This window comes from Arachis ipaensis, chromosome B1 (genome assembly GCF_059453495.1).
Source record: "Arachis ipaensis isolate K30076 ecotype BB chromosome B1, ASM5945349v1, whole genome shotgun sequence".
NCBI lineage: Eukaryota > Viridiplantae > Streptophyta > Magnoliopsida > Fabales > Fabaceae > Arachis > Arachis ipaensis.
The window spans coordinates 98,139,772-98,159,042 of NC_142436.1; the positions used below are offsets into that span (position 1 = coordinate 98,139,772).

Genomic DNA, 19,271 nt, shown 5'->3' on the forward strand with positions numbered 1-19,271 from the left:
GTGGGTGTTGAATGCCCAGGGAGGGGTTCATCACTAGTGTTCAGAGCCAGGAAGCCTACCTGGTTGGGCGTTGAACTCCCAGTGAGGGGTTCCTCACTGGTGTTTAGCACCAGAAAGCCTGCTTGGTTGGGCGTTGAACACCCAGTTAGGGGTTCCTCACTAGCATTCAGTGCCAGAAAGCCTGGATGTTTGGGTGTTAAACGCCCAGCCAGTGCTCCCTGGCTGGTGTTCAATGCCAGCTCTGCTGCCAGGATGGGCATTGAATTCCCAGTGAGGGGTTCCTCACTGGCGTTTAGTGCCAGGCTTGCTGCCAAATTGGGCGTTTAACGCCCAGTGAGTACTTCTTTACTGGCATTCAATGCCTTTCCATTCTCCTCAGATTTGACCGCTACCTCCATGGTTATGGCCTTGCACTCTTCTCTAGGATTCACCTCAGCGTTACTTGGAAGAGTGTCAGGAGGAGTCTCAGGGATCTTTTTGCTCAGTTGACCAACTTGTACCTCCAAGTTTCTAATGGCGGACCTTGTTTCATTCATGAAACTAAGAGTGGTCTTAGAGTGGTTGGATACCAGAGTGACTAAGTCAGAAAGGCTCTGCTTAGAGGTTCCCATATTTCCTTGAGAAGATGGGAATGGTGGTCTGTTGCTGAACCTATTTTGGTTCCTTCCACCTTGATTGTTATTGAAACCTTACTGAGGTTTCTGTTGATCCTTCTATGAGAGGTTAGGATGGTTCCTCCATGAAGGGTTATAGGTGTTTCCATAGGGTTCTTGGTCCACGAATCCCCATACATTCGTATAGCTGTACCAGCAAGTGCACTGGGTCGTCCAAGAAATATCTGAGCGAGTCAGGGTCAATCCCATGAGGATTATGGTTATCTTGCAGATCTTAGTCAGGCAGATCAGAAGGTTGTTGATTTGAAAGATGGAATTACAATGTTTAATTATAAGAATAGGAATAGAGATGTAAGAATAATATCCGAAAGGGGTAAAACCAATTGGAATAAGTAATATGAATAGAGTTGAGAGTTGGAATTGCTTTGTCTTTCTGAATTAACTCTGGTACTACTGCTCTCCTTGCTTATGAGAGATTTCTTCAGTGGCAGGCTGTATGTGATTGACACTGGTTTGAGTAGCTGCCAATACTCTTCCAGATCTGAACCCCAGGTTTAGTGCATATCCACTCTGATTGAGGGTGAAGCTTCTTAGGATTCTAGCCTCTACCACAGAAACCCTAATCTCCCCGTAAATCGACTGAACTGATGTTTAGAGAAGTCCCCAACGAAATCGTGGATTAGCCGTCTGAGAGACGTATATTCAAGCTGGTGGTTCATCATTGTCTGATGAAAGACGCACTCTGAACCCATGTAGAATGTGATAACCTTATGCCAGTTCAACCCATTTATATTGATAAAGAACGAATATACATCTTTGAATTTATCAAACACGAATCGAAGAGAAATAGTAATACTTTTATTAATTCATATGATTCAGCAGGGCTCCTCCCCTCAAACTAGAAGGTTTAGAAACTCATGTGAAGAGAAAATACAATGGAAAAATGTGAATGGTGTATGATATCCAAAATGCGATGTAAAATACACCCTAAACCCTAAACAGATGACTAGTAAGGGTAAAGTAGTGTATTTAGTGCTAAAATCTACTTCTGAGGCCCACTTGGTGAGTGTTTGGGCTGAGCTTTAATGAAATCCACGTGCTATGAAGCTCTTTGGGTGTGGAACTCCAGCTAGGGGGTCCTCTCTGGACCTTTGGACGCTGGGCTCTGCTCTTTGGGCGCTGAACACCTAGAAGGAGGCAGAAGGCTGGTGTTAGATGCCAGTTTTGGGTCTTCTAATCCGAAGCAAAGTATGAACTATTATATATTTCTGGAAAGATCTGGAAGTCAGCGTTCCATAGCCATTGAGAGCGCTCCATTTGGACTTCTGTAACTCCAGAAAAGCTCTTCTGAATGCAGGTAGGTCAGATCCGGATAGTGATGCGTGAGCATCTTTCCTATCTTTTCCTAGTGAATTTACATTTAAATTGTCGAGTTTAATCAAGAATTAATTATCTTTTAGCCACTATGGATGCTACTTTGATTCGTGCGCAATTTTGTTTATTATAGGTAGCAATTGGTTGGATTTGATGGTGTTTCCGCAGAAAAGAGAAGGCTATATAGGACAGGAATGGCTTAGAGGATGGAGGGGAAGCTTGCACAAATGGAAGGAGCACAAGAATTAAAGGAGATGACCAGTGAGAAGTGATGCGTGCGCGTACCTGATGCGTGCACGTGATTTTGAGATTTGCAAAGCGACGCGTGCGCGTACCTGACGCGTACGCATGACACGCGAAGAAGACCATCGACGCGTACGCGTGACATGCGCCACGTCATCAAAACTCTGATTGCTATAATTAATTCTGATTTAAACTTTAATTTTGATATATAGGAAAAGATATTATATTAGTTTTAGAAAATAGATCTTAAATTAATAAGGATTAGATATAAAAGAGAAAAGAAACTTCTCTTCAGGGGGATATTTCCACCTCAGCCCAATTTACAGTTTACCAGAATCCAAGTTCTCACTCTTTTCCACGAGCAACTAAACCTCCACTATTAAGGTTAGGAACTCTGTCTATTTGTATGGATTGATTCTATTGTTTTTGTATTTTAATTCATGTACTGATTTATAATTTAAGAATTCATGTATCTTATGAATTTGGCTGGAACGGAAGTATGACCCTCTTTCTAATTGAGTTCTTGTATAACTTGGAAAAGCTCTTTACTTGAACAACAGCTTGAAAATAATTTCTCCTAAAATCTAATTATCTGGACTTAACAGGATACGTGACATATAATCCTCTTATATTTGGATAATTTGGATTTTTGTGGCATAATAACTAGAATTAAACTTCACCCCCTAATTGGAATTAATTGACCAAGGAATCGGCGGTTGATGAAAGTTAGAGGAGACTAGAAAGGTCTAAGGAATTAGGGTCTAGTCACATATAGTTTGCCATGAATTAATTCTTCCATGATTAAAATAAATTAATAAGAAAAGTCAATCCAGAAAATAGATAACTCTGAAACCTTAACTGCCTTCTGCATATTATTTTTCCAACTAATTTACTTGCCTGTTTTCTGATATTCTGAATTTACTGTTTAATGCTTTTGAACTCTCAAACACTATTTTCTGCTTGTCTAACTAAGTAAATTAATCAACCATTGTTGCTTAGACCCTCAATCCTCGTGGGATCGACCCTCACTCAACTGAGGTATTACTTGGTATGACCCGGTGCACTTGCCGGTTAGTTTGTGGTTATAAATTCCGCACCAAGTTTTTGGCACCGTTGCCGGGGATTGATAGTGATTAACAACTATTAGTTTTTGGCACCAATTTTATTTAAATTTAAAAATAAATAAATAAAAAAATTTGCACTAATATTTTTCTTAATTTCTGAATTTAAGTTTGGTGTTCCCTAGTTAGTCTTATTTTAATTTTTCTTATTTAATTTGCCTAATAATTTCAATTTTGTTTGTCTTAATTTTACTAGTAATTTTCGAATTTTAGTGTTTGTTTATTTTATTCAATATTTTTATCTCTTTACTCAGGTTACCTCACTAGGAATTCTTTGCACTCTGACGTAGAGAGTGCCATCTTTTCTTGTCTTCTGTTTGTTTATGCGCAGGAACAGAGACAAGGAACATCTCTTAGACTTTGATCCTAAACTTGAAAGAACTTTCAGGCGGTGTTTGCAACAAGCAATAATTTATAAGGCTGTAGAATCCACTATGGATCCTAACAATGCTGCTAATGCCAATGTGGCAAATCCGAATGGGAATGAACAACATAAGAGAGTACTTGGGTCTTACTCTGCTCCTACTGCAGATCTTTATGGGAAAAGCATTGTGGTGCCTCCTATAGCTGCGAACAACTTTGAGTTGAAGCCACAATTGGTCACCCTGGTGCAACAAAACTGCCAGTATCATGGTCTTCCCCACGAAGACCTAAATCAATTTATTTCTAATTTTTTGCAGATTTGTTATACTGTGAAGACAAATGGAGTGAAACCTGAGGTGTACAAACTCATGCTCTTCCCGTTTGCTCTGAGGGATGGAGCAAAGCTATTACTAGATTCCCAATCCAAGGAGAGTTTGGATACTTGGGACAAGGTTGTTACTGAGTTTCTTACTAAATTTTTCCCACCAAAGAAGCTGACTAAGCTTAGGGTGGGGTTCAGACCTTCAGGCAGAAGGATGGTGAAACTCTTTATGAAGCTTGGGAGAGATACAAGCTAGTGACTAGGCAATGTCCTCGGAATATGTTCTCCAAATGGACCCAACTAGATATCTTTTATGAAGGTTTAGGTGAAATGTCCAAGATGTGCTTAGATAATTCTGTAGGTGGTTCATTGCACAAGAAGAAGACACCGGAGGAGACTATTGAGCTTATTGAATTGGTTGCTAGCAACCAATATTTATACTCATCGAATAGGAATCCTGTGAACTCTGAGGCTCCTCAGAAGAAGGGTGTTATGGAAGTAGAAGCTCTTAATGCTATCCTTGCTCAGAACAAGCTTATGTCTCAGCAAATAAGTCTACTTACTCAACAGATGGGTGGCATGAAAGTCTCAGCTATCAACACCCAAAACCCACCTCAAGAGGTCCCTTATGACATGATAGGTAATTTTATGCAAAATGGTAATTATGATTATGCTCAATCCTCTTCTGAACAGGTCAATTACATGGGGAGTGGTCCTAAAAATTCCAATAATGATCCATATTCTAAGACATACAATCAGGGGTGGAGAAATCACCCAAATTTTGGGTGGAGGGACCAACCTCAGAGACCTCAGAATTTCAATAATAGTTCTCAGGGCGGCTTCCAACAGAACAATCACAATAACCACCAATTTCAGTCTCATCAATAACAACCACCTCAGCAGGCAAACTCTAAATCCCAAGAAGATTCTAATTGGGAGATGATGAGGAGTTTTATTCATGAAACCAGAGCCTCCATTAGAAATTTGGAGGTGCAAATGGGCCAACTGAGCAAGCAAATACCTGAGAGGTCTGCAAGTACATTTCCAGGTGATACAGTGGTGAACCCAAGAGAAGATTGCTAGGTTATTCAATTGAGAAGTGGTAAAACAGCTGGCTCTGAGACAAAGGCCAATGAAGAGCTAGTTTAAAAGGAAGCTCCAGAAGAGAAGAAGGAAGAAGTGGAGCACGCCCCTCCAAAGCATGCAGACAACCCATTCCCTGACTCTCTTGACACTAATCCTACATTGCCAAAGGCTCCTGAATACAAGCCAAAAATGCCATATCCTCAGAGGCTTCAGAAGGCTTCCAAAGAAAAGAAATTCTCTAAATTTTTAGATGTCTTCAAGAAGCTATAGATCAACATTCCTTTTACAGAGGCTCTTGAGCAAATGCCTCTCTATGCAAAATTTATGAAAGAATTGTTAACCCACAAGAGGAATTGGAAGGAACAAGAAACAGTGGTGTTAACCAAGGAATGTAGTGCCATTATCCAACACAACCTTCCTGAGAAGATGCCAGATCGAAGGAGCTTTGTAATTCCTTGCACCATTGGAGATGTCACCATTCAGAGAGCTTTATGTGATCTTGGAGCTAGCATCAATCTCATGCCACTTTCATTGATGAAAAAGCTTAAAATTGAGCAGGTAAAACCCACTCGTATTTCTCTTCAACTTGCTGATCTTTCTATTAAATTACCTGTGGGTGTTATTGAGGATTTACTTGTGAAAGTAGGACCATTTATTTTTCCTGTTGATTTTGTTATATTAGACATGGAAGAGGAGGTAAAATCCTCTATTATACTTGGTAGACCCTTTTTAGCTACAGGTAGAGCTCTAATTGATGTGCAAAAGGGTGAATTAACCCTGAGGGTCAATGAAGAGCAGGTGGTCCTTAATGTGTTTGAAGCCTTCAAGCACCCTAATGATTCTGAAGGGTGTATGAAAATAGATGTTATTGAACTACTTGTTCAAGAGGTACTGAAAGCTGAGGTACCTGATGACATTCTGGATCCTATTCCTGAGTATGAATTAGTAGAAGTTGATGATTCCCCACCCCAGAAGGCTGTGGTTCACACGCCTAAAGCAGAGGAGGAAGCCTTCAAGCTTGAGCTCAAACCTTTACCTCCTTCTCTAAAATATGTGTTCTTGGGTGAAAATGATTCATATCCAATGATTATTAGCTCTTCCCTGAGCCTGAAGAGGAAGAGGCGCTTATTTCAGTGCTCAGGAGCCATAAAACAGCTCTTGGGTCGACCATTAGTGACTTAAAGGGGATTAGTCCAACCAAGTGTATGCACAAGATCCTCCTTGAAGATGATGCTAAACCAGTTGTGCAACCACAAAGGAGACTCAATCCAACCATGAAAGAGGTGGTCCAAAAAGAGGTAATGAAATTATGGGAAGCAGGTATTATTTACCCTATTTCTGACAGTCATTGGGTAAGTCCTGTGCCGGTAGTTCCCAAGAAAGGAGGGATGACAGTGATCAAGAATGAAAAGAATGAGCTTATTCCTACAAGAACAGTCACAGGTTGGAGAATGTGTATAGACTACAGGAGGCTAAACACTGCTACAAGGAAGGATCACTTCCCCCTACCTTTCATTGATCAGATGCTTGAGAGGTTAGCCAGTCATGCTTTTTATTGTTTTCTAGATGGATATTCTGGATATAATCAAATTGCAGTGGACCCTCAGGATCAAGGGAAGACAGCATTCACATGCCCCTTTGGAGTATTTGCCTACAGGAGAATGCCTTTTGGACTTTGTAATGCTCTAGCAACTTTTTAGAGGTGTATGTTTTCAATTTTTCTGATATGGTTGAAAAGTTCATTGAGGTATTTATGGATAATTTTTCTGTTTTTGGTAATTCTTTCGAATCCTGCCTTAAGCCTTTATCTGTTGTCTTGAAACGGTGTCAAGAATCAAACCTTGTTTTAAATTGGGAAAAATGTCATTTTATGGTTACAAAAGGTATTGTTCCTGGGCACTGGATTTCAAGTAAGGGAATTGAGGTTGATAGAGCTAAGGTGGAGGTAATTGAAAAATTACCACCACCAGCTAATGTTAAGGCAATCAGGAGTTTCTTGGGTCATGCAGGATTTTATAGTAGATTTATAAAGGATTTTTCTAAAATTGCTAAACCATTAAGCAACCTGTTGGTTGTTGATGTTCCTTTTGTCTTTGACTCTGATTGCCTGCATGCTTTTGAAACTCTGAAAGCAAACCTTACCTCTGCTCCCATCATAGCTCCCCCTGACTAGGATTTACCATTTGAGTTGATGTGTGATGCTAGTGATTTTTCTACAGGAGCTGTTTTAAGACAAAGGCACGGCAAGCTTATACATGTCATTTACTATGCCAACCGTGTGTTAAATGATGCCCAAAAGAATTACACAACTACAGAAAAGGAATTATTAGCTATTGTGTATGCTGTTGATAAGTTTAGATCCTATTTTATTGGTTCTAAGGTTATTGTTTATACTGACCATGCTGCTTTGAAGTACCTTCTAACCAAGCAGGACTCTAAACCAAGATTAATCAGATGGGTGTTACTCTTTCAGGAGTTTGATATAAAAGACAAGAAAGCAGAAAATCAAGTAGCTAACCATCTCTCCAGAATTGAGCCTGATGTAGGAGTACAACCACCCACAGCTGTGACTGAAACATTTCCTGATGAGCAATTGTTCCTCATTCAGCAGGCTCCAGGGTTTGTAGACATTGCTAATTACAAGGCCATGAATTTTATTCCAAAGGAGTACAGTAGGTGATGAGCGGATAATTTATACGCTTTTTGGCATTGTTTTTAGGTAGTTTTCAATATGTTTTAGTTAATTTTTATTATATTTTTATTAGTTTTCAAGAAAAATTCACATTTCTGGACTTTACTATGAGTTTGTGTTTTTCTATGATTTCAGGTATTTTCTGGCTGAAATTGAGGGACTTGAGCAAAAATCTGATTCAGAGGCTGAAAAAGGACTGCAGATGCTGTTGGATTCTGACCTCCCTGCACTCGAAATGATTTTCTGGAGCTACAGAAACCAATTGGCGCGCACTCAATTGCGTTGGAAAGTAGACATCCAGGGCTTTTCAGCAATATATAATAGTCCATACTTTGCTCGAGTTTTGACGACGCAAACCGGCGTTCAAACGCCAATTTCATGCCCTATTATGAAGTTAAACGCCAGAAACAGGTTACAAACCAGAGTTAAATGCCACAAATAGGCTGCAACCTGGCGATTAACTCCAAGAGAAGTTTCTACACGTGTAAAGCTCAATGCTTAGTCCAAGCACACACCAAGTGGGCCCGGAAGTGGATTTCTGCATCATTTACTTATTTTCTGTAACCCGAGCTACTAGTTTAGTATAAAAACTACTTTTAGTGATTTATTTCACATCTTTGGATCATTTTTGAGACTATCTCCGTATCACTTTGGATCATTAAGGTGTGGAGCTCTACTGTTCTTCATGAATTAATGCAAAGTACTATTGTCTTTCTATTCAATTCAAGCTTCTTCTTATTCTAAGATATTCATTCGCACCCAAGAACATGATGAATGTGATGATTATGTGACACTCATCACCATTCTTGCTTATGAACGCGTGCCTGACAAACACTTCCGTTCTACATGAAAACAAGCTTGAATGTGTATCTCTTAGCCTCCATTCCGAAAGATCGGAGTCTTCGTGGTATAAGCTAGCATAAATTGGCAGCATTCCTGAGATCCGGAAAGTCTAAACCTTGTCTGTGGTATTCCGAGAAGGATCTGGGAAGGGATGACTGTGACGAGCTTCAAACTCGCGAGTGTTGGGCGTAGTGACAGACGCAAAAGGATCAATGGATCCTATTCCAATATGAGTGAGAATCGACAGATGATTAGCCGTGCGGTGACAGCGCATTTGGACCATTTTCACTGAGAGGACGGACGGTAGCCATTGACAACGGTGATCCGCCAACATACAGCTTGCCATGGAAAGGAGTATGAATGATTGAATGAAGACAGTAGGAAAGCAGAGATTCAGAAGCAACAAGCATCTCCATACGCTTATCTGAAATCCCACCAATGAATTACATAAGTAATTCTATCTTATTTTATATTTTATTTTAATTATCAAAATCTCATAACCATTTGAATCTGCTTGACTGAGATTTACAAGATCACCATATCTTGCTTCAAGCTGACAATATCCGTAGGATCGACCCTTACTCACATAAGGTTTATTACTTGGACAACCCAGTGCACTTGCTGGTTAGTTGTGTGGAGTTGTGAAAAAGAATTGAGATTATGAATGTGCGTACCAAATTTTTGGCACCGTTGAGAGATCACAATTTCGTGCACCAGGTTTTTGGCGCCGTTGCCGGGGATTGTTCGAGTTTGGACAACTGACGGTTCATCTTGTTGCTCAGATTAGGTAATTTTATTTTATTTTTAAAGCTTTTTATTTTCGAAAAAAATTTCAAAAAAAAAAAATTATTCTATGTTCTTTAGAATTTTTAAAAATGAATTCTAGAGTTTCAGATGATGCTTTTATCATCACAGGAGCTAGTTGATTCCCATCAATTTGGCTGTTGTATGTAATGTCCTGCTGAAGCTTGGCTAGCCATGTCTAATCTTTTTAGACTGAAGCTTTAGACTAACATTGCATGATTCCTGGAATTCTTATTAAAAATTTTGAAATCCTTATTTTTCTTTCTCCATTTAATTTTCGAAAAATCCAAAAAAATTAATAAAATCATAAAACCAAAAATAATTTGATGTTTCTTGTTTGAGTCTACTGTCAATTTTTAAGTTTGGTGTCAATTGCATGTGTTTTAATTTCCCTTTAATTTTCGAAAATTCATCATGTGTTCTTTATAATCTTCAAGTTGTTCTTGATGATTTTCTTTGTTTGATCTTTGCATTTTCATGTTTTGTGTCTTTTCTTGTTTTTCATATGCATTTTCAATTTGTTAGTGTCTAAACATTGAAAATTTCTAAGTTTGGTGTCTTGCATGTATGTCTTTTCTTAAAAATTTTCAAAAATAAGTTATTGGTGTTCATCTTGACATTCAAAGTGTTCTTGCATGCATCATGTGTTTTGATCTTGAATTTTCATGTTTTGCATCATTTTTGTGTTTTTCTCTCTCTTCTTAAAAATTCAAAAATAAAAAAATATCTTTCCCTTATTCTTTTCATAAATTTCGAAAATTTGAATTGATTTAGTCATAAAGTTTTAAAATTTAATTGTTTCTTATGAATCAAGTCAAATTTTCAATTTCAAAATTCTATCTTTTCAAATCTTTTTCAAAAATCAAATCTTTTTCAATTATTTTTACATATTTTCGAAATTTTTTTTTATTTTCAAAATCTTTTTCTTATTCTTACTTCATATTTTCAAAAATTTCACTAACATTTAATGTTTTAATTCAAAATTTTTCAAGTTGTTACTTGCCTATTCAGAAAGGATCAATCTTTGAATTTTAAAATCATATCTTTTAATTTCTTGTAGTCAAGTAATCAACTTTAATTTCAAAAATCAAATCTTTTTAAATTTCTTTTTCAAACTAAATTTTAATCATGTCTTTTTCAAAACTTAATTTCAAAATCTTTCCTAACCTCTTATCTTTTCAAAATTGATTTTCAAATCTTTTTCAATTAACTACTTAACTTTTTGTTTGATTTTTAAAATTCTTATCTTTTTTAAAACCATCTAGCTACTTTTCTCTCTCTAATTTTCGAAAACTCCTCACCACTTTTTCAAAATTCTTTTTAATTAACTAATTGTTTCAAATTTTAATTCTGATTTTATTTCTTCTCTTAATTTTCGAATACTAACCAATAATTAAAATAAAAACAAAAATATGTTTCTTTTATTTTAATTTAAATTTCGAATTCTATCTCTCTCTCATCCATTTCTATTTATTTATTTATCTACTAACACTTCTCTTCCACTCAAAATTTGAACCCTCTCTTCTTCTCTGTGTTCGAATTTTTCTCTTCTCCTTCTTCTATTCTTCTCTTCTTCTACTCACATAAAGGAATCTCTATACTGTGACATAGAGGATTCCTCTTCTTTTCTGTTCTCTTCTTTTTTATATGAGCAGGAACAGGAATAAAGATATTCTTATTGAAGCTGATCCTGAACCTGAAAGGACTCTTAAGAAGAAACTAAGAGAAGCTAAAGCAAAACCCTCTGGAGAGGACCTGACAAAAATTTTCGAAAAAGAAGGAGACATGGCCGAACTCAATAACAATGGTGGAGATGCAAGGAAGATGCTTGGTGACTTTATTGTACCCTCTTCCAACTTCTATGGAAGAAGCATCTCAATTTCTGCAATTGGAGCAAACAACTTTGAGCTTAAGCCTCAATTAGTTTCTCTAATGTAGCAGAATTACAAGTTTCATGGACTTCCGTTGGAAGATCCTCATCAGTTCTTAGCTGAATTCTTGCAAATTTGTGACACTGTCAAGACCAATGGAGTTGATCCCGAGGTCTACAGGCTTATGTTTTTCCCTTTTGCTGTAAGAGACAGAGCTAGAACATGGTTGGATTCACAACCTAAGGAAAGCCTGAACTCTTGGAAAAAGCTGCTCAGTGCTTTCCTGGCCAAATTCTTTCCACCTCAAAAGATGAGCAAGCTTAGAGTGGAAATCCAAACCTTCAGATAGAAGGAAGGTGAGTCCCTCTATGAAGCTTGGGAAAGATATAAGCAATTGATCAAACGGTGTCCTACTGACATACTTCCAGAATAGAGCATAATATGTATATTCTATGATGGTCTGTCTGAGTTGTAAAAAATGTCATTGGACCATTCTGTAGGAGGATCTCTTCATCTGAAAACCCTGCAAAAGCTCAAAAACTCATTGAAATGGTTGCAAATAACCAGTTCATGTACATCTCTGAAAGGAGTCCTGTAAACAATGGGACACCTCAGAAAAAGGGAGTTCTTGAAATTGATACTCTGAATGCCATATTGGCTCAGAACAAAATATTAACTCAGCAAGTCAATATGATTTCTCAGAGTGTGAATGGATTGTAAGCTGCATCCAACAATACTAAAGAAGCATCTTCTGAAGAAGAAGCTTATGATCCTGAGAACCCTGCAATGGCAGAGGTGAATTACATGGGAGAACCCTATGGAAACACCTATAATCCTTCATGGAGAAATAATCTAAATCTCTCATGTAAGGACCAATAGAAGCCTCAACAAGGCTTTAATAATAATGGTGGAAGAAATAGGTTTAGCAATAGCAAGCCTTTTCCATCAAATTCTCAGCAACAGACAGAGAATTCTGAATAGAGCCATTCTGGCTTGGCAACCATAGTCTCTGATCAATCCAAGACCACACTAAGTTCCATGAATGAAACAAGGTCCTCTATTAGAAATTTGGAGGCACAGGTGGGTCAGCTGAGTAAGAAGATTACTGAAACTCCTCCCAGTACTCTCCCAAGCAATATAGAAGAACACCCCAAGAGAGAGTGCAAGGCCATAACCATGACCAACATGGCCAAACCTGGAGAGAGTGAGGACGACGTGAGTCCCAATGAGAAAAGCCTCGTGGGATGTCCTCCAGACAGAAAGGAGTTTTCCTTTGAGGAACCAAAAGAATCTGAGGCTCATATAGAGACCATAGAGATTCTATTGGACCTCCTTCTGCCATTCATGAGCTCTGATGAATATTCTTCCTCTGAAGAGGATGAAGACATCACTGAAGAGAAAGTTGCTAAATATCTAGGAACAATCGTGAAGCTGAATGCCAAGTTATTTGGTAATGAGACTTGGGAGGATGAACCCCGCTTGTTCACCAATGAACTGAATGCATTAATGAGGCAGACATTACCTCAGAAGAAACCGGATCCCGGAAAATTCTTCATACTTTGTACCATAGGCACCATGACCTTTGAGAAGGCTCTATGTGACCTGGGGTCAGGGATAAACCTCATGCCACTATCTGTAATGGAGAAACTGGGAATCTTTGAGGTACAAGCTGTAAGAATCTCACTAGAGATGGCAGACAAATCAATGAAACAGGCTTATGGACTAGTAGAGGACATGCTAGTGAAGGTTGAAGGCCGTTACATCCCTGCTGATTTCATAATCCTAGACACTGGGAAGGATGAGGATGAATCCATCATTCCATGGCAGACCCTTCCTAGCCACAGCAAAAGCTGTGATTGATGTTGACAGAGGAGAGTTGGTCCTTAAGTTGAATGAGGACTACCTTGTATTCAAGACTCAAGGTTCTCCTTTTGTAACCATGGAGAGGAAGCATGAAAAGCTTCTCTCAATACATAGTCAAACAAAACCCCCACGTTCAAACTCTAAGTTTGGTGTTGGGAGGCCACAACCAAACTCTAAGTTTGGTGTTGAGAGGCCCCAACCCTGCTCTGATTATCTATGAGGCTCCATGAGAGCTCACTGTCAAGCTATTGACATTAAAGAAGCGCTTATTGGAAGGCAACCCAATGTTATCTAATTATATTTATTTATTTTCCCTTTGTTATTTTATGTTTTCTTTAGGTTGACGATCATGTGAAGTCACAAAAACAACTGAAAAATCAAAAATAGAATGAAAAACAGCATTAAAAATAGCTCACCCTGGAGGAAGAGCTTATTGGCATTTAAACGCCAGTAAGAAGCATTAGACTGGCGTTTAATGCCAGAAAGAAGCATCAAGCTGGCGTTAAACGCCAGAACAGGGCACCAAGTTGGCGTTAAACGCCAAGAAAGGGAGAAAAGCTGGCGTTAAATGCCAGAAACAAGCAGCAACCTGGCGTTTAACACCAGAATTGCACTCTAAGGGCATTTTGCACGCCTAAATGGAGTAGGGATGCTAAGTCCTTGACCCCTCAGGATCTGTGGACCTCACAGGATCCCCACCTACCCCACCTCTTCTTCTCTCATCTTCACACCTCTTCATAACACTCTTCCCCAAATACCCTTAACCAATCACCTCCATATCTCTTCCCCAAATACCCTTCACCAATCACCTTATTCACTCTTTCCCAAAAACCCCACCTACCTCAAAATTCGAAATCCTTTCCCTCTCAAACCCAACCCAAATACACAAAACCTAACCCTTCCCCGACCCCTATATAAACCCCCCACCACTCCTTCATTTTCATACATTATAACCACTACTTCTACCCCTTGGCAAAACCACATATCCCCCTCCATCTCCTCTATTTTCTTCTTCTACTACTTTCTTTCTTCTTTTGCTCGAGGACGAGCAAACCTTTTAAGTTTGGTGTGGTAAAAGCATTGCTTTTTGTTTTTCCATAACCATTAATGGCACCTAAGGCCAGAAAAACCTCAAGAAAGAGGAAAGGGAAGGCAATTGCTTCCACCTCTGAGTCATGGGAAATGGAAAGATTCATCTCAAAGGTCCATCAAGACCACTTCTATGAAGTTGTCGCCAAGAAAAAGGTGATCCCTGAGGTCCCTTTTAAGCTCAAAAGGAGTAAGTATCCGGAAATCCAACATGAGATTAGAAGGAGAGGATGGGAAGTTCTCTCCAATCCTATTCAACAAGTCGGAATCTTAATGGTTCAAGAGTTCTTTGCAAACGCATGGATCACTAGGAACCATGATTAAAGTATGAACCTGAATCCAAAGAATTGGCTTACAATGGTTCAGGAGAAATACTTAGATTTCAGTCCGAAAAATGTAAGGTTGGCGTTTAACATGCCAATGATGCAAGAAAATGCACGCCCCTACACTTGAAGGGTCAACTTTGATCAAAGGTTGGACCAAGTCCTCATGGACATATGTGTCGAAGGAGCTCAATGGAAAATTGACTCAAGAGGCAACCCGGTTCAATAGAGAAGACCAGACCTTAAGCCTGTGGATAGAGGATGGTTAGAGTTCATACAACACTCTATCATTCCTACTAGCAACCGATCCGAAGTAACTGTTGATTGGGCCATCATGATCCATAGTATCATGATTGGGAACGAAGTGGAAGTTCATGAGATTATACCTCAAGAACTGTACAAGGTGGCTGACAAGTCCTCCACTTTGGCAAGGTTAGCCTTTCCTCACCTCATTTGTCACCTCTGTAATTCGGCTGGGATTGTCATACAGGGAGACATCTTCATTGAAGAGGATAAGCACATCACTAAAAAGAGGATGGAGCAAACAAGAGAGCCCACTCATGGACCTCAACAAGAACATGAGAAAGTACCTCATCATGAAATCCCTGAAATGCCTCAAGGGATGCACTTTCCTCCACAAAACTATTGGGAGCAAATTAACACCTCCCTATGAGAATTAAGTTCCAACATGGGACAACTAAGGGTGGAGCACCAAGAGCACTCCATCATTCTCCATGAGATTAGAGAACATCAAAGAGCTATGAGGGAGGAGCAACAAAGGCAAGGAAGAGACATAGAGGAGCTTAAGAGCACCATTGCTTCTTCAAGAGGAAGAAGACGCCACCCTCACTAAGGTGGACCCGTTCCTTAATCTCCTTGTCTATTTATTTTTTTTCTTCTGTTTTTGTTCTCTATGCTTTATATTTATCTATGTTTGTGTTTTCATTACATGATCATTAGTGTCTAGTGTCTATGCCTTAAATATGTGAATGTCCTATGAATCCATCACCTCTCTTAAATGAAAAATGTTCTAAAAAACAAAAGAACAAGAAGTACATGATTTCGAATTCATCCTTGAAATTAGTTTAATTATTTTGATGTGGTGACAATACTTTTTATTTTCTGAATGAATGCTTGAACAGTGCATATGTCTTTTGAATTTGTTGTTTATGAATGTTAAAATTGTTGTCTCTTGAAAGAATAATGAAAAAGAGAAATGTTATTGATAATATAAAAAATCATAAAATTGATTCTTTAAGCAAGAAAAAGTAGGGAATAACAAGGCTTGCGAAAAAAAAGGGCGAAAATAAAAGAAAAAAAGAAGAAAGAAAAAGAAAAAGCAAGCAGAAAAAGCCAAGAGCTCTTTAAACCAAAAGGCAAGAGCAAAAAGCCAGTAACCCTTTAAACTAAAAGGCAAGGGTAAAAAGGATCCAAGGCTTTGAGCATTAATGGATAGGAGGGCCCAAAGGAATAAAATCCTGGCCTAAGCGGCTAAACCAAGCTGTCCCTAACCATGTGCTTGTGGCGTGAAGGTATTAAGTAAAAAGCTTGAGAATGAGCGGTTTAAGTCGTGATCAAAAGCAAAAAGAGTGTGCTTAAGAACCCTGGACACCTCTAATTTGGGACTCTAGCAAAGCTGAGTCACAATCTGAAAAGGTTCACCTAGTTATGTGTCTGTGGCATTTATGTATCCGGTGGTAATACTGGAAAACAAAGTGCTTAGGGCCACAGCAAAGACTCATAAAGTAGCTGTGTTCAAGAATCAACATACTGAACTAGGAGAATCAATAACACTATCTAAATTCTGAGTTCCTATAAATGCCAATCATTCTGAACTTCAAAGGATAAAGTGAGATGCCAAAACTCTTCAGAGGCAAAAAGCTACTGGTCCCGCTCATCTAATTGGAGCTAAGTTTCATTGATATTTTGGAATTTATAGTATATTCTCTTCTTTTTTTCCTATTTTATTTTCAGTTGCTTGGGGACAAGCAACAATTTAAGTTTGGTGTTGTGATGAGCGGATAATTTATATGCTTTTTGGCATTGTTTTTAGGTAATTTTTAATATGTTTTAGTTAATTTTTATTATATTTTTATAAGTTTTCAAGCAAAATTCACATTTCTAGACTTTACTATGAGTTTGTGTGTTTTTCTATGATTTTAGATATTTTATGGCTAAAATTGAGGGACTAGAGCAAAAATCTGATTCAGAGGCTGAAAAAGGACTGCAGATGCTGTTGGATTCTGACCTCCCTGCACTCGAAATGGGTTTTCTAGAGCTACAGAAACCCAATTGGCGCGCTTTAAATTGCGTTGGAAAGTAGAAATCCAGGGCTTTCCAGCAATATATAATAGTCCATACTTTGCTCGATTTTTGAGGACGCAAACTGGCATTCAAACAACAACTTCCTGCCCTATTATGAAGTTAAATGCCAGAAACAGGTTACAAACCAGAGTTAAACGCTACAAACAGGCTACAACCTGGCGTTTAACTCCAAGAGAAGTCTCTACACGTGTAAAGCTCAATGCTCAGTCCAAGCACACACCAAGTGGGCCCGGAACTGGATTTCTACATAATTTACTTATTTTCTGTAACCCGAGCTACTAGTTTGGTATAAAAACTACTTTTAGTGATTTATTTCACATATTTGGATCATTTTTGAGACTATCTCTGTATCACTTTTGATCTCTTGATCACGTTTAGGGGGCTGGCCATTCGGCCATGCCTGGACCTTGTTCTTATGTATTTTCAACGGTGGAGTTTCTACACCCCATAGATTAAGGTGTGGAGCTCTAATGTTTTTCATGAATTAATGCAAAGTACTATTGTTTTTCTATTCAATTCAAGCTTCTTTTTATTCTAAGATATTCATTCGCACCCAAGAACATGATGAATGTGATGATTATGTGACACTCATCACCATTCTCGCTTATGAACACGTGCCTGACAAACACTTCCGTTCTACATGAAAACAAGCTTGAATGTGTATCTCTTAGCCTCCATTCCAAAAGATCGGAGTCTTCGTGGTATAAGCTAGCATAAATTGGCAGCATTCCTGAGATCCGGAAAGTCTAAACCTTGTATGTGGTATTCCGAGTAGGATCTGGAAAGGGATGACTGTGACAAGCTTCAAACTCGCAAGTGTTGGGCGTAGTGACAAACGCAAAAGGATCAATGGATCCTATTCCAACATGAGTGAGAACCGACAGATGATTAGCCGTGCGGTGACAGTGCATTTAGACCATTTTCACTGAGAGGACAGACGGTAGCCATTGACAACGGTGATCCCCCAACATACAGTTTGCCATGGAAAGGAGTATGAATGATTGAATGAAGACAGTAGGAAAGCAGAGATTTAGAAGCAACAAGCATCTCCATACGCTTATCTGAAATCCCACCAATGAATTACATAAGTATTTCTATCTTATTTTATATTTTAGTTTATTTATCGAAACCTCATAGCCATTTGAATCTGCCTGACTGAGATTTACAAGATGAACATAGCTTGCTTCAAGCAGACAATCTCCGTGGGATCGACCCATACTCATGTAAGGTTTATTACTTGGACGACCCAGTGCACTTGCTGGTTAGTTGTGCGGAGTTGTGAAAAAGAATTGAGATTATGAATGTGCGTACCAAGTTTTTGGTGCCGTTGAGAGATCACAATTTCGTGCACCAGTAGGCAACAAGTAAAGAAGCTATTGACTGATGCAAAGTACTACATTTTGGAGGAACCGTACCTTTTTAAAAGGTGTTCAGATGGTATAATCTGGAGATGTGTCCCGGATGAGGAAAAGTAGTGAATTCTTTGGCACTGTCATGGTTCTGATTATGGAGGCCACTTTGGTGGTGAATGGACAGCTACAAAGGTCCTTTAGAGCGAGTTCTACTGGTCGACTCTCTTCAGGGACTCAAGAGCATTTGTGAAGCACTGTGACAGATGTAAAAAAGCCATGAATCTCCCTGCCAACCATGAAATGCCATAGCAGGGCATTCTTGAGGTTGAGTTGTTTGATGTATGGGGTATTGATTTCATGGGACCTTTCCCACCCTCACATTCAAACAACTATATTTTAGTGGCAGTTATTTATGTGTCCAAGTGGGTGGAAGTTGTGGCTCTACCCACCAATGATGCCAAGGTGGTAATGAGTTTTCTTCAGAGATATATCTTTAGCCGGTTTGGTGTTCCAAGGACACTCATTAGTGATGGAGGAAGTCACTTCTGTAACAGACAGCTGGACTCTCTTCTGCAGAGGTATGGAGTTCGTAATAAAGTGGCAACCCCCTATCACCCTCAGACAAGTGGACATGTTGAAGTTTTCAATAGGGAACTCAAGAGGATTCTAGAGAAGACTGTCAGTGTTTCAAGAAAGGACTGGTCTAGGAAGCTTGATGATGCTCTCTGGGTATATCAGACAGCGTACAAGACTCTCATTGGCATGTCCCCTTATCAGTTGGTCTATGGCAAATCCTGTCACTTGCCATTCGAGCCGGAGCATAAAGCTTACTGGGCAATCAGGTATCTGAATCTTGATTCAGAAGCTGCAGGAATTAAGCGAATGCTTTAGTTGAATGAGCTTGATGAATTTAAATATTCAGCCTATGAGAATGCCAAGCTCTATAAGGAGAAAACCAATTTATTGCACGAGAAGAAGATTGCCAT

General features: G+C 38.9%; 1 non-coding gene across 1 annotated transcript; it reads right to left on the reverse strand.

The window, feature by feature from the left end:
* Positions 1-11,649: 11,649 nt before the first annotated feature.
* Positions 11,650-11,753, reverse strand: LOC148577598 (small nucleolar RNA R71). Its single transcript, XR_015904017.1, has one exon. It is a non-coding gene; the product is annotated as a small nucleolar RNA R71 (small nucleolar RNA).
* Positions 11,754-19,271: the final 7,518 nt, after the last annotated feature.